This window comes from Condylura cristata, unplaced genomic scaffold (assembly GCF_000260355.1).
Source record: "Condylura cristata isolate star-nosed mole 26May11 unplaced genomic scaffold, ConCri1.0 scaffold00025, whole genome shotgun sequence".
In the NCBI taxonomy this organism is placed as follows: domain Eukaryota; kingdom Metazoa; phylum Chordata; class Mammalia; order Eulipotyphla; family Talpidae; genus Condylura; species Condylura cristata.
The window spans coordinates 20703593-20714396 of NW_004567126.1; the positions used below are offsets into that span (position 1 = coordinate 20703593).

A 10804-nucleotide genomic window follows, 5' to 3' on the forward strand; every position below is an offset into this window, starting at 1 on the left:
AGCCCCGGCCTCCCGCGGGCCGGTGCCTGCCCGCATCGGCTACTACGAGATCGACCGCACCATCGGCAAGGGCAACTTCGCTGTGGTCAAGCGGGCCACGCACCTCGTCACCAAGGCCAAGGTAGTGGCGCGGCGGGGCAGGGCGGCTGCGGGGCTGCGCAGCCCGGGACGGTCCGAGTGCGGCGGGGGCAGGAGAGACCCGCGATCCGGAGCTGAGGTCGGCGCAGCCAGCCCGGCTCGGGATATTGGAGAGCGTTGGGGGACCTGGGGAACGGGCTGAGGGGCTGTCCCGGGGGAGTGAGGCGAGGGTGAGCAGAAGGTAAGGGTCACCGGGGGAGCCTGAGAAGGGAAACTCCTTGGCAGAGGGAGCAGAGCGGGGGGTGGGGTGGGGTAGGGGCCATGGGCACGGGAACCCGGGGAACTGAGGAACCCGGGATAGGGAGGGGGTTCCCCCGGACTGTGCGAAGGGTAGTAGAAGGAATGATTCAGAGAGAGGAGGTTTGGAACTCTCTCGGGGCCAGGACACTGTAAACTAAGAAGGCTCTGGAACCAACAAAATCCCGAGGGAAGGAGGGCAGGGGCATAGGAAGTGTGTGCCGGGAGGATGGGGGCAGCGTAGACCGGCCGAGTGGGGCTCCGAGCGGGACAAGGACGGCTGGGACGCGTGCGAGGGCTGAGCGGGGGGCGCGGGGTACCGGGAGAGAGATGGGAAGGACCTGGAACCTTGTGACAGATACCAGTCAGCATCTGACCATCTCAGGCTGTTAGATGGTGGGGCTGGGAGCCTGAGGACAGACGCGATTATTGGAGGAAGTGATGAAGAAAAATAGGGAAATAAGGAGGAAAAAATTACTTGCTTTTCCACAGGAAGGGACTCCCGGAACAGAAACCCAGGTGGGTGCTGGGTTTCTGGTGGCACTAGATAGTCAGGGGTTAAATAATTTGGGAGACTTGAATTGTGTTTTTTGGCTGTTGGAGGGTCTGGAATTGTGGGCTTTAGAGGACCCAGGTGGACTCTGAGTGGGAAGGGGAAAGCCTGGCGACTGAGGACGTGTATGAGGTCCCCAGACCAGAAAGGATGGCACTAGCCGGGCCCTTTGGTTCCTAAGGGATTTGTTGAGCTGTAGTAGTGAAATTGGCCAAGGTCAATTAGGAAGCCATGTATGTATACACATAAAATTCACTTTTTATTAAATTACACATAAAATATGAGTAGCTTTCTTCATTAGGGGGGTGTTGACATTCAAGACATCAAGAGAAATAGTTTGATTTTGCTAGGACCCACAAAGCCCATTTGTATTCCACATTTCTTTCTGTGCTCAATCTCTCACTTGAATGAATACTTTCAATGTAGTCATTCATTATACTTCAAACTGCAGTCTGTATTTCCCTCAACCTGACTAATGAAGAATCCTTACAGCTGCTGCTGCTGCTTCCTCCCAAAGCCACATCAATCCCCCTCACCTCCTTGGCCTACCCTCTGGTTATCAGCAAAAACACTTGCCTTGTTTTTGCTTTTAGGGCAGCTTGTATTCAGAAGCTGCTGCTTCTCAGAGATGTCTCTCCTGCTCTTTTCTGAAGTTCCCTTTTCCCTCTTTTCTGTCAGAGATTTCAAGATAGCTCTTCTTACCATGGTGGCAGGGTGGGTGGCTGTGGAAAATTGATTGGTCAGTTTCACTTCCCCTGGGGGTGGCCCTTCAGTTTTTTTGTCAGCTTTTTATCAGAGGTTCTTAAGTTTGAAGGTCTGAACTGAGGGAGATACTGAAGTCCAGGATTCCCTTAAACCCCAACGGGGAGAAGACCGAGCTTCCAGTCTGGTGTATCTCCACCTCCTCCTGTGGAAATTCTGTTTACTGTTAGCTAAGCCATAGTTATGTTTTCAAACAGCTCTATTTGTTCAAGTCTTGTTTCTTGTTTTGGTATTTCCTTTTTTACCTTCCCTCTCTTCTAAGTAATCACATTGCTCTCCTGTGATTATTTTGCTCAGACCTCTGGGGGATGGACTCTGTGAACTTAATTAGTTGTTTCATTTATGGTGTCTATGATTTAAAGAATGTTACATCTTTTAACCTTTGGATGCAGCAAAATATTGATAAGAAAATCTGACAGGCAGGGTTGAATGTTTTTGTAAATGTAGTTGCAGACAGTTGATTCTTGGCTTTATATATGAAAGAGACATTTCTGTCTTCAGTAGTCAGCAGAGCCAGTGGCTAATTATGGCTGGTCTGCCCGCTTTCTAATTTTCCTGTGTGAGTGAGTGTGTGTGAGTGTGTGTGTCTCTGAGATCTTGGTGTCCTTTAGGGCTGCAGCATTTTAAACATTAGCTTGTGAATGGGTGTCACTGTTTACATTGGTTTTTATCTTTGATCATTTGTGGTGTGCAGTTATGCAATTCCTATGTACGGAAATATTCAGACTCTTGAATGAGATTGAAATGGCTTGGACAATGAGTTGCATGTGTGAGGGGACCACACCAGCATTCATTTATGTTTCTGTAGCTGTGTGCAATTTCCTAGTCACAGTTACAGCCTTTTGCTGCTTAAATGATTCTGACAACATGAGTGAAGCTTAATTCACAAGGAGTTGTCATGGGCGTTGGGTGAATGAGCAGCATATTTTGGCTTGCCCCTGCTTATTTATCTGAGTCCACTTTGGAAGGGATACTCAATGCTGACAGCTGAAATGTGCCTACCAACTTCTGACATATACAGGACGAGGCCTATTGAGGCCATGGTTTGGTTATATAACGGTGAGGAAGGTGCACAGGTACTAGTAGTTGCAGAAGCTGCTATTTCAGTCGCTCAGGTAGAGAGCTACCCCCTCCCCCCAACACCCCTCTCCCTCCCCCAGTGCACTGCAGTATTTATTTTGCTTCTGCAGTCAGGTCACCAGGAGCCAAGGAAAGCTATATTTTCCCCCCTTTGTCTAGAAGGTATAATTTTTTTGGGTTTCTTCTTAGGGGCATCTGATTTTCTTTTTTCTCTCTTTCTCCCTTTAGGCCACTGAAACATAATGGCCTGGCTTCTTTTAACTATATATAATACTAAGATTCAGATAATTTGGTTGCTATAGATTGTTGACTGAAGGAGATTAGGTAAGAGATGTTTTCTGAATCTCAGAGAAGTATTTATGATCACCTTTTCTTAGACACCTTACCCATCCCAAGGACTAAGAAACTAAAGTAAACTTCATGTGTTCACTAAGCTGCTGCAGTCCGTCCAACAGTAAGTGGTAAAGCTGGCCTATTCCCAGATTCTCTGAACGCTCAAGCTTCCTAGAGTAGGACCCTGGGATGAATAAAATCAGTAGGGAAAAGGACAGTTTCCTATTTGGTTGTTGGTGACTTTTGTAGCACGGCCTTCATGAGCTCAGACTTAATGTTGGCAGCACTGCAGTGCTAAGAGCGTCACTGCAGAACAGTTAACAGGAGAGAATATTCATCTGTGACATACTTTGGTCAGCTCACCCTGACTGTCTTTGTCCTCTCTTCTTTGATTTCCTTTTTTTTTTTGGAGGTGGCTTAGTCTGAGGTTTTTCTGGCTCTATTCTTTTAGGGTGATGCTATAGGATATTAGGGAGATAAAAGAGAAAGCTAGGTTTTCTATTCACAAATTACTTTTAGTCTGTTTGTGCCCAAGTAGACCTTCACTGGTTGTGTGGGAACAAAGAATAGATATATTTTGTATGCATTTTTAAAAAAAGTCGACATGACAATACAAGTCACTGGTTAAATACTTTTAAAGTGTATGTCAACAGTTTTATCTCACTTGCTTGGTATTAGTTTGTGGTAAGAATTTGAACTGCCTGGGATTGGCTCTTCTGCTGATTAATAGCAAGGTGACCTTGGATAGGTTATTTTACCTCTCTGCTTGAATTTTGTTATCTATAAAATGAGATGACAGTAGCACTTATCTCTCAAATTTGGGTGCTATGAAGACTAACCTATATATATATATATATATATATATATATATATATATATATATATATATAAAGCTCTTGGAACAGCATCTGATACATAGTAAGCATGTAATAAATGTTACCTTATCATCATCAGATATAGCAGTAACAAAGCTGAAAAAGACTTACCCCCCTTTTTGCTTTTCACCCATTTGGAACATGAACTGTACGTGCCATGCATTTGTTGTTCATGCCACATCATCCTGGTGATACACTTTCAGGCTAAAACCAAATAGTCTGCTATTATTTTAGGTGCTACTTTGAGATAGTTGAGGTTAACACCTGGAAACTGTGGACTAATCTCAATGAATGTGGCATTTTAAAATGTAATTTCCCATTAGTTAAACTTTCTATCTTTTAATTTGGTTATGGGGCTTGTCATTTAATGAAAGCTGTGCTCATCGCTGGCTTTTGCTTTGGACTGCCTCAAATTTCCAGTGTATTTTGTGTAACGTTATCATGTTTGTCTGTTTGAATGCTGTTTTTTCTCTAGAGATTCACTTAAATTTGGTGGAGATTATGAAGAAATATTCCTACAAACTTAAGACCATAAGACCGTATTTGCATTTGACTGTGGAGTGTGCTACTTAGAAGGCCAAGGTCAGGATTCTTAACTCGAGATATCACACAGAGAAAACATTTTGCCCCATGACCCCATTCCAGATGTGGGCCAGCCAGCACACATCTGTGTGGTAAGTGGTTCAGTACAAACTCATTTCCATGAAGAACACAGCGCAAAGTGGGTTAATAGTATTATTTTCACTTCTAAGGAAGAGTTCACTGAAGCAGATGACATGATACTTGTACTTATTAGTAAGCAGAAAACAAGATTGCTGCTAAATAGAAGAGTGAAAGATGGCAAAAGGAGATGGAAAGCAAGGCTTATATGCTAGTCACTGGAGGAGGATAGTCTCACCCCTAAAAAACCTAGACGAGACCAGTGAGAATGACTTCATGTTGATACATTTGTGATGGGGTGACCAACTTTGTTGAAACCTTGTGAGGAGCTGAGTCTGATTTAGACTAAAGACTTCAGAGTCAGAACACCAGTATTCTACTTTCAATAGCAAAGCTGTTTATTTTAACATCCTGACTTTGGTGCCAGCTCCCTAGAAAGTCATAGATCTGGCTCAAGCCAGAGGTGCCCAGACTAGTTATTTCTGTGCCAGCAGTGCTGTTTCATTTCTAAGCATCAATCTGGCTAATGTTTTCTAGTTCATGGCATAAAAGAGAACAAAATAGATGCTTTGAAAGGGCAAAGAAATGCTCTCTACTCACCAGAGGCTCTGTAATTCTTTTTTTTTTTTTTAAAGATTTATTTATTCATACAGAACTGGGGTATAGGCCAGAGATGCGGAGGGTGAGAGGATTCACCAGAGACAGAGTGGGGAGCAGAACAGGCAGATCAATGAAGTACACTGCTGAGGGGAGCAGCGGGCGGGTCAGGAGAGGTCTGCCACGCCATGTGGATCCTCCGGGGCAGGCAGATTGAACTCATGTGGACACTTAAGCTTCTTAGTGCCGTGCTTTAACCTGCTGCACCACCAGGGAGGGCCAGGCTCTGTAATTCTTAAAAAACAAAAACAAATATATAAACCCAAAAACCCACAACACCTAAAACATCTCTGCAGAGATAGAACTTTCCCATATCCAGTCATTCATCAGATGTTTATTGAATGCAAATTTTGTGTGACACGCTGTTGTACACTAATGAACAGGAGAGACTAAAACTCCTTGCTTCTTGGAGCTAACTTTCTAAGGGAAAAGACATTAAAAAAATAACAGTAATTTCATATTGTGAGGAAAGCTGTGAATAAAATAAATATCCTAGAGACTGTCAGGGCAGGGTGCTTCTGTAGATAGAGTGCTTAGGGAAAACCTTTCCAAGGTGGTGATGTTGGAGCTGATGTCAAATGATGAGAAAGAGCCAGTCTGGTAAGATTTGGAAGACAGGAAATTCAGTGCAGGAGGAATGCTGAGTCCAAAGGTCTTGGGGGCAGCAATGAGTTTGGTTTATCCAAGATTAGACCCAAGGTCATGGACCCGGGAGTTTCGTGAACAAGGGGGAGGGTGGGAAAGGGTGAGGTCAGGAAGTTAGACAGGAACCAAATCCTACAGATCTATAGATCATTTAATGGAATTGAGTAGGAAACAGGATTGAAATGAGAAACTATCAAAGCAGAACATCATTTGATTTAGGTTTTAAATCCCCTCCTAGTTATTTTAGGGTTAATGGTGAAAAGCTTTTTCTGATGATTTTCTTCTGATGGGGGGAGGTATTCAATTTTGATTACTCTTACAGTCTTTCACACTATAAGAGATTTTTACACATTGTGCAGATAAATTTCTCTTGGTTAGTTAACAAATATTTGTTGATTTATTGTCACTGAAAAGATCTTAGGGATGTTCTTTTGTAACTCCTTCCACCTGGAAATTTAGAATCTCAGGCTTTTAAGGGACTAAAAAGTAGTTTAGATCAATTACCCATTAGATTCATGCCTCTTCTGCATCACCCCCTCGCTTCTCCCCCTCTTTTCCTCATTTGTCTGAGTCCTGTAGATGGTTAGTGGGGAGCTAGAATTAGATTCCAGTTCCTTCCTACTTAATACTTCCTTGATCCCTCCAATCACAGAATAGACTGCCCTCACACTTAAGCACTAGTGCTTTTATTTGATAAACAAGATAAACCTGCTAATTAAAGTCTAAGATATTTATCCTTCCTATTAAAACACTAAAAGGAGGATGTCATGAGAGGAAAAATTTCCAAGTGGGGAGCAAGTATAAATATAGCCACCTGCTTTTGATATTATATCATTATGTCACCCCTACCGCTACCCGGCACAGGTCCACTGCTTTGCCTTTAAATTTCCTACTTTTCTTGATGCCCTCTTAATATGATTGAGGTGTCAAAAACAGTAACAACAACAAAACCTTCTCAAAATGTTAAGGAAGTCAAAGGGAAAGAAACACAGAAGAGGCATTGACTACAATCAGATTGCTTTCTATGGTTTTGCCATTATATCCAGCTTGTTCCCAGGGAAAGTGAATAATCATCCATTTATTCTGTGAAGGTACCTTTTTAAAACGGCACCTCACTTACAGGTCCCTACCAGTTTCCAGAGGATAGTGCTGGCTCACTAAGAGAATTGGTCTCTTAGCTATACCTTCATGACATAGGTGAGGACCAAGATATTTAGTTATCTGGGGCTTCTCTTAGGGGATTCTAATTTCTAGTCCAAGAGCACACCTGTTTCCAGGTGAATGGCCTTACTCATCAGGTGTGTCTCTGCCCTCCTGCCTTCTCCCCAGCCCCCGCGCCCCACACAAGTAACTCAGTCCCTCTGGCATCAAGGTACATGCATGCTATCCTGTTGATGACTGATAACATCCAGAGAATGAAAATCTTATACTTTCTGTGGACTTATGTCCTGATGTAATAAATTGCTAAATAAATGACCTAAGCTTATTTTTGAGATGCTTTGATAGTCCTGGATGAATTAGCTCAAAGGGCTGCTTCTGGATCTGCTCAGAATAAAACTTTCATCAGCTGGTACAAAACTGTTGGGTGAACTGTGACCCAGTTGTGTTAACAACTTAACTTCTATTGGAGAGGTTTGTGATCCACTGTAGCTAAGGAGGCCCCGGCCACTGTTAAGTATTGCATTTCAGAATTTGGCTTGTCAAAGTGGTAGGAATCAGACTGTGAATACTCCGCCTCATTTTTTAGACACTGAAAAGAGGAATCTGACCCACTCCCCTGTTGAAGCTTGTTTGTGTAGGCTGGCCCCCTGGGTTGGTTACTTTTGGTTGGAGATCTTCCTGTACATTAAGGTTTTGATTGTGAAGTTCAGAGAAATTGTCAAATTTATGCTTACTTTTAGCGCAGTGCATGCTTACCAGCTGACTGAATTTAACGTGGAGACATAGGTGAGCTTAACCATGTTTCTTGAGACTGAATATTTTGGAGAGGAAATTTTTTATTCATGCATTTGGCCCATCCGGCCATCCATTCATCTCTTCTTCCATTCTTCTATTCATCTATCCAATAAACTTTAGAAAAATTATTTCTCAAAAACCAGTAATGGATGATGTGTGACACAAAATTTAAAAAGTACAAAGGAGTGTACAGTTAAGTCTCAGAAATTAAGCTTCCCTGTCTGCTACCCAAACCTCTGCCCACACAGTTTTTTAGTCTTGTTTTTCCATGTGTTTATTAAAGACATGGCTAAATGCTGCTTGTTTTCGGGCAATACTGTGACATGTTTGAAATTTCTAAAAATCATTTTCCTTAAAAAAAAGTCTAACTTTTAAAACTTGTTAGGAAAGCACATGTAAACTCCATGAAGGCAAGGATTTATCTTTTGTTTCCTACTGTCTTTCCAATCTTTTATTTCCCAGTGCCAAGGACAATGTCTATACATAGTCATAGTGAATGAATATAAGGATTAAAAAGTTAAAGCTGCAGTTGTTTTTATACTCTTTAGTATAGATTAGATAAAATTTTCATAGGTGAAATTTCCTAGCTCCAAATAAGAGGTTAAAGAAAAGCAATTTTCTGTCCTTTATTCATGAATTTCTCAATAAAGAGATTTCACAACTTTTCTGGGCAAGCACTTTATTTTTGGCATATCACTGTCTTTCATTATTAGGAAATTCAGTAATTCTGAAGTAAATCCTACTATTTCTATTGAAGTCCTTTACTTTAAAGGGAAGGTTCTTCTATATCCAGGCTCCCTGAGGGTCACTTCCTGGAAAAGGCCTCCCAAGTAGAATCAGCAAAGTCTGCAGGGCCTCTTTTTCCCCTTCTGCCCTGAGCCTGTCTTCATTTGGAGACCCACCAAGCTGTCTCTGCCTTGGGGCTGTTCTTGAGATAACTCCAAACTATTTGTTAAATTACATTTTGTTCTTTAAGTGAGCTGATTTGAAAATGCAATGGCAAAAACCTAAACAATTTAAAAAATATATATATAATAGTTGTTTTAACATCATTTTGTGCATTCTTTCATCTTGGTTATTACCCCCTTGGGCTTCCCATCACCAAATCACCCATGTGCCATCACCATAGTCCAATGCATTTCCCTTCCCCCTACTGTTTTTGATCCCATTCCCCAATCCACCCCCATAAAATATCTCTGGTATATAATTGTTCATCATTATTATTTTCTCTCCTGGTCCTTTATACTCCTGCTATGAGTGAAACCATCTGGTATTTTTCCTTTTCTTTCTGGCTTATTTCACTAAGCATGATCTTTTCCAGCTCCATCCATGTTGCTGCAAAAGGCATGGTTTTTTTGATTGCTGAGTAATATTCCATTGTGTGTATGTACCACAACTTCTTAATCTAGTCACCTACTTTCGGGCATTTGGGCTAATTCCATGTCTTTCCAATTGTGAATAAAGCAGCAATAAACATGGGGGTGAAGTATCTTTTTGAATCAGTGTTTTTGTGTCTTTTGGATAACTACCTAGGAGAGGGATTGCAGGATCATATGGAAGCTACATGTTTAGCAGTTTGAGGAACCTCCAAACAGAAAAACCTAAATAGTTTTTAATGTGTTACTTTTCATGTTCCTTACCTTTAGTGGATTAATGTTAGTATTTCTTGTGTTTTCTGTGTGTAAAAATGTAGTAAATCCAGGCCCTAGAAGATAAGAACATAGCTTTATTGTCCTGGTTGACAAAGGGTTAAGATGCTTTTATTATTTTACAGTGAATACACATTGATCTAAAAGATATAAAATAAATCAATAAAAGAAAATCTTTATTAAAAAAAAAAAATAAAGGCCCTCTCTGGTGGCGCAGCAGGTTAAAACACAGCACTGAGAATCTAAAGCCACTTCCGCATGAGTTCGATTCCCGCCTGCCCCAGAGGTGATCCACATGGTGCGGCAGACCTCTCCTGACCCACCCGCTGCTCCCCTCAGCAGTGTACTTCGTCGATCTGCCTGTTCTGTTCCCCACTCTGTCTTTGGTGAAGCCTCTCACCGCCCCTGAGCCTCTGGCCTGTACCCCAGCTCTGTATGCACAAATAAATAAATCTTAAAAGAAAAAAAAAAAGATGTTTTCTACTTGAACCTGACAGGAAGATGGTAGAGGAGAAGTATTAAGCATGAATTATCTTATCTGGATGGCCTATTACCATCTTGCCCTGACTTACTTATTTAATTTTCTGATTATAAGAGTAATAAATGCTTATGGAAGAAATTTGGGAAAACTCAAATTTATAAAGAAATAGAAGGAATAAAATCATCCATGATGCTGCCATCCATAGGCAACAGTTATTCATATGATAACAATACTTTCACCTATCTATTTTTAAGTAGTTGGGATCATATTGATAAACTATTTTATTCCCACCTCATCATTATAAGCTTTTTCTCATTGGGACAATACCTGGAAGCTATTTGTGAACATCAATTTTAACGGTTATATAGTACTTTCCCATATATATGACGATGTCACTTCTTGAGTCTTTTTTTTTTAATAATTTAATGTTCTTTCTAGTTACAAATTTGCTGTAATGCCTTTTTGTGTGTAAATCTTTGATACATTTGTGATTTTTGGTTCAGGATAGATTATTGGAAGTGAAATTACTAGTCCAGAGGTACATTTTTTTTAATTATTACAAGTTTATTTTTACATCATTTTGCACATTTTTTTTTTCCATTTCGTTTGTAATCCCTGCGGGTTTCCCATCACCAACTACCCGTGTGCCATCACCATAGTCCCGTGCATTTCCCTCCCTTCCCCCCTCCCCCCCCATTTTTGATCCCATTCCCCACTCCACCCCCACAAAATGTCTCTGGTATATGGTTGTTCATTATTTTTGTTATTTTCTCGCCTG

The 10804-nt window shown here is 41.5% G+C and overlaps 1 protein-coding gene across 3 annotated transcripts in view; it reads left to right on the forward strand.

The window, feature by feature from the left end:
• Nucleotides 1-10: 10 nt before the first annotated feature.
• The window catches only part of LOC101630688 (serine/threonine-protein kinase SIK3), a 206959-nt gene continuing 196165 nt past the window's right edge, over nucleotides 11-10804 (forward strand). For all 3 annotated transcript variants that reach the window (XM_012729704.1, XM_012729706.1, XM_012729705.1), the window contains exon 1: nucleotides 11-121. The gene's annotated coding sequence lies outside the window, so the exon portion shown is untranslated. The remainder of the gene's footprint in view (nucleotides 122-10804) is intronic.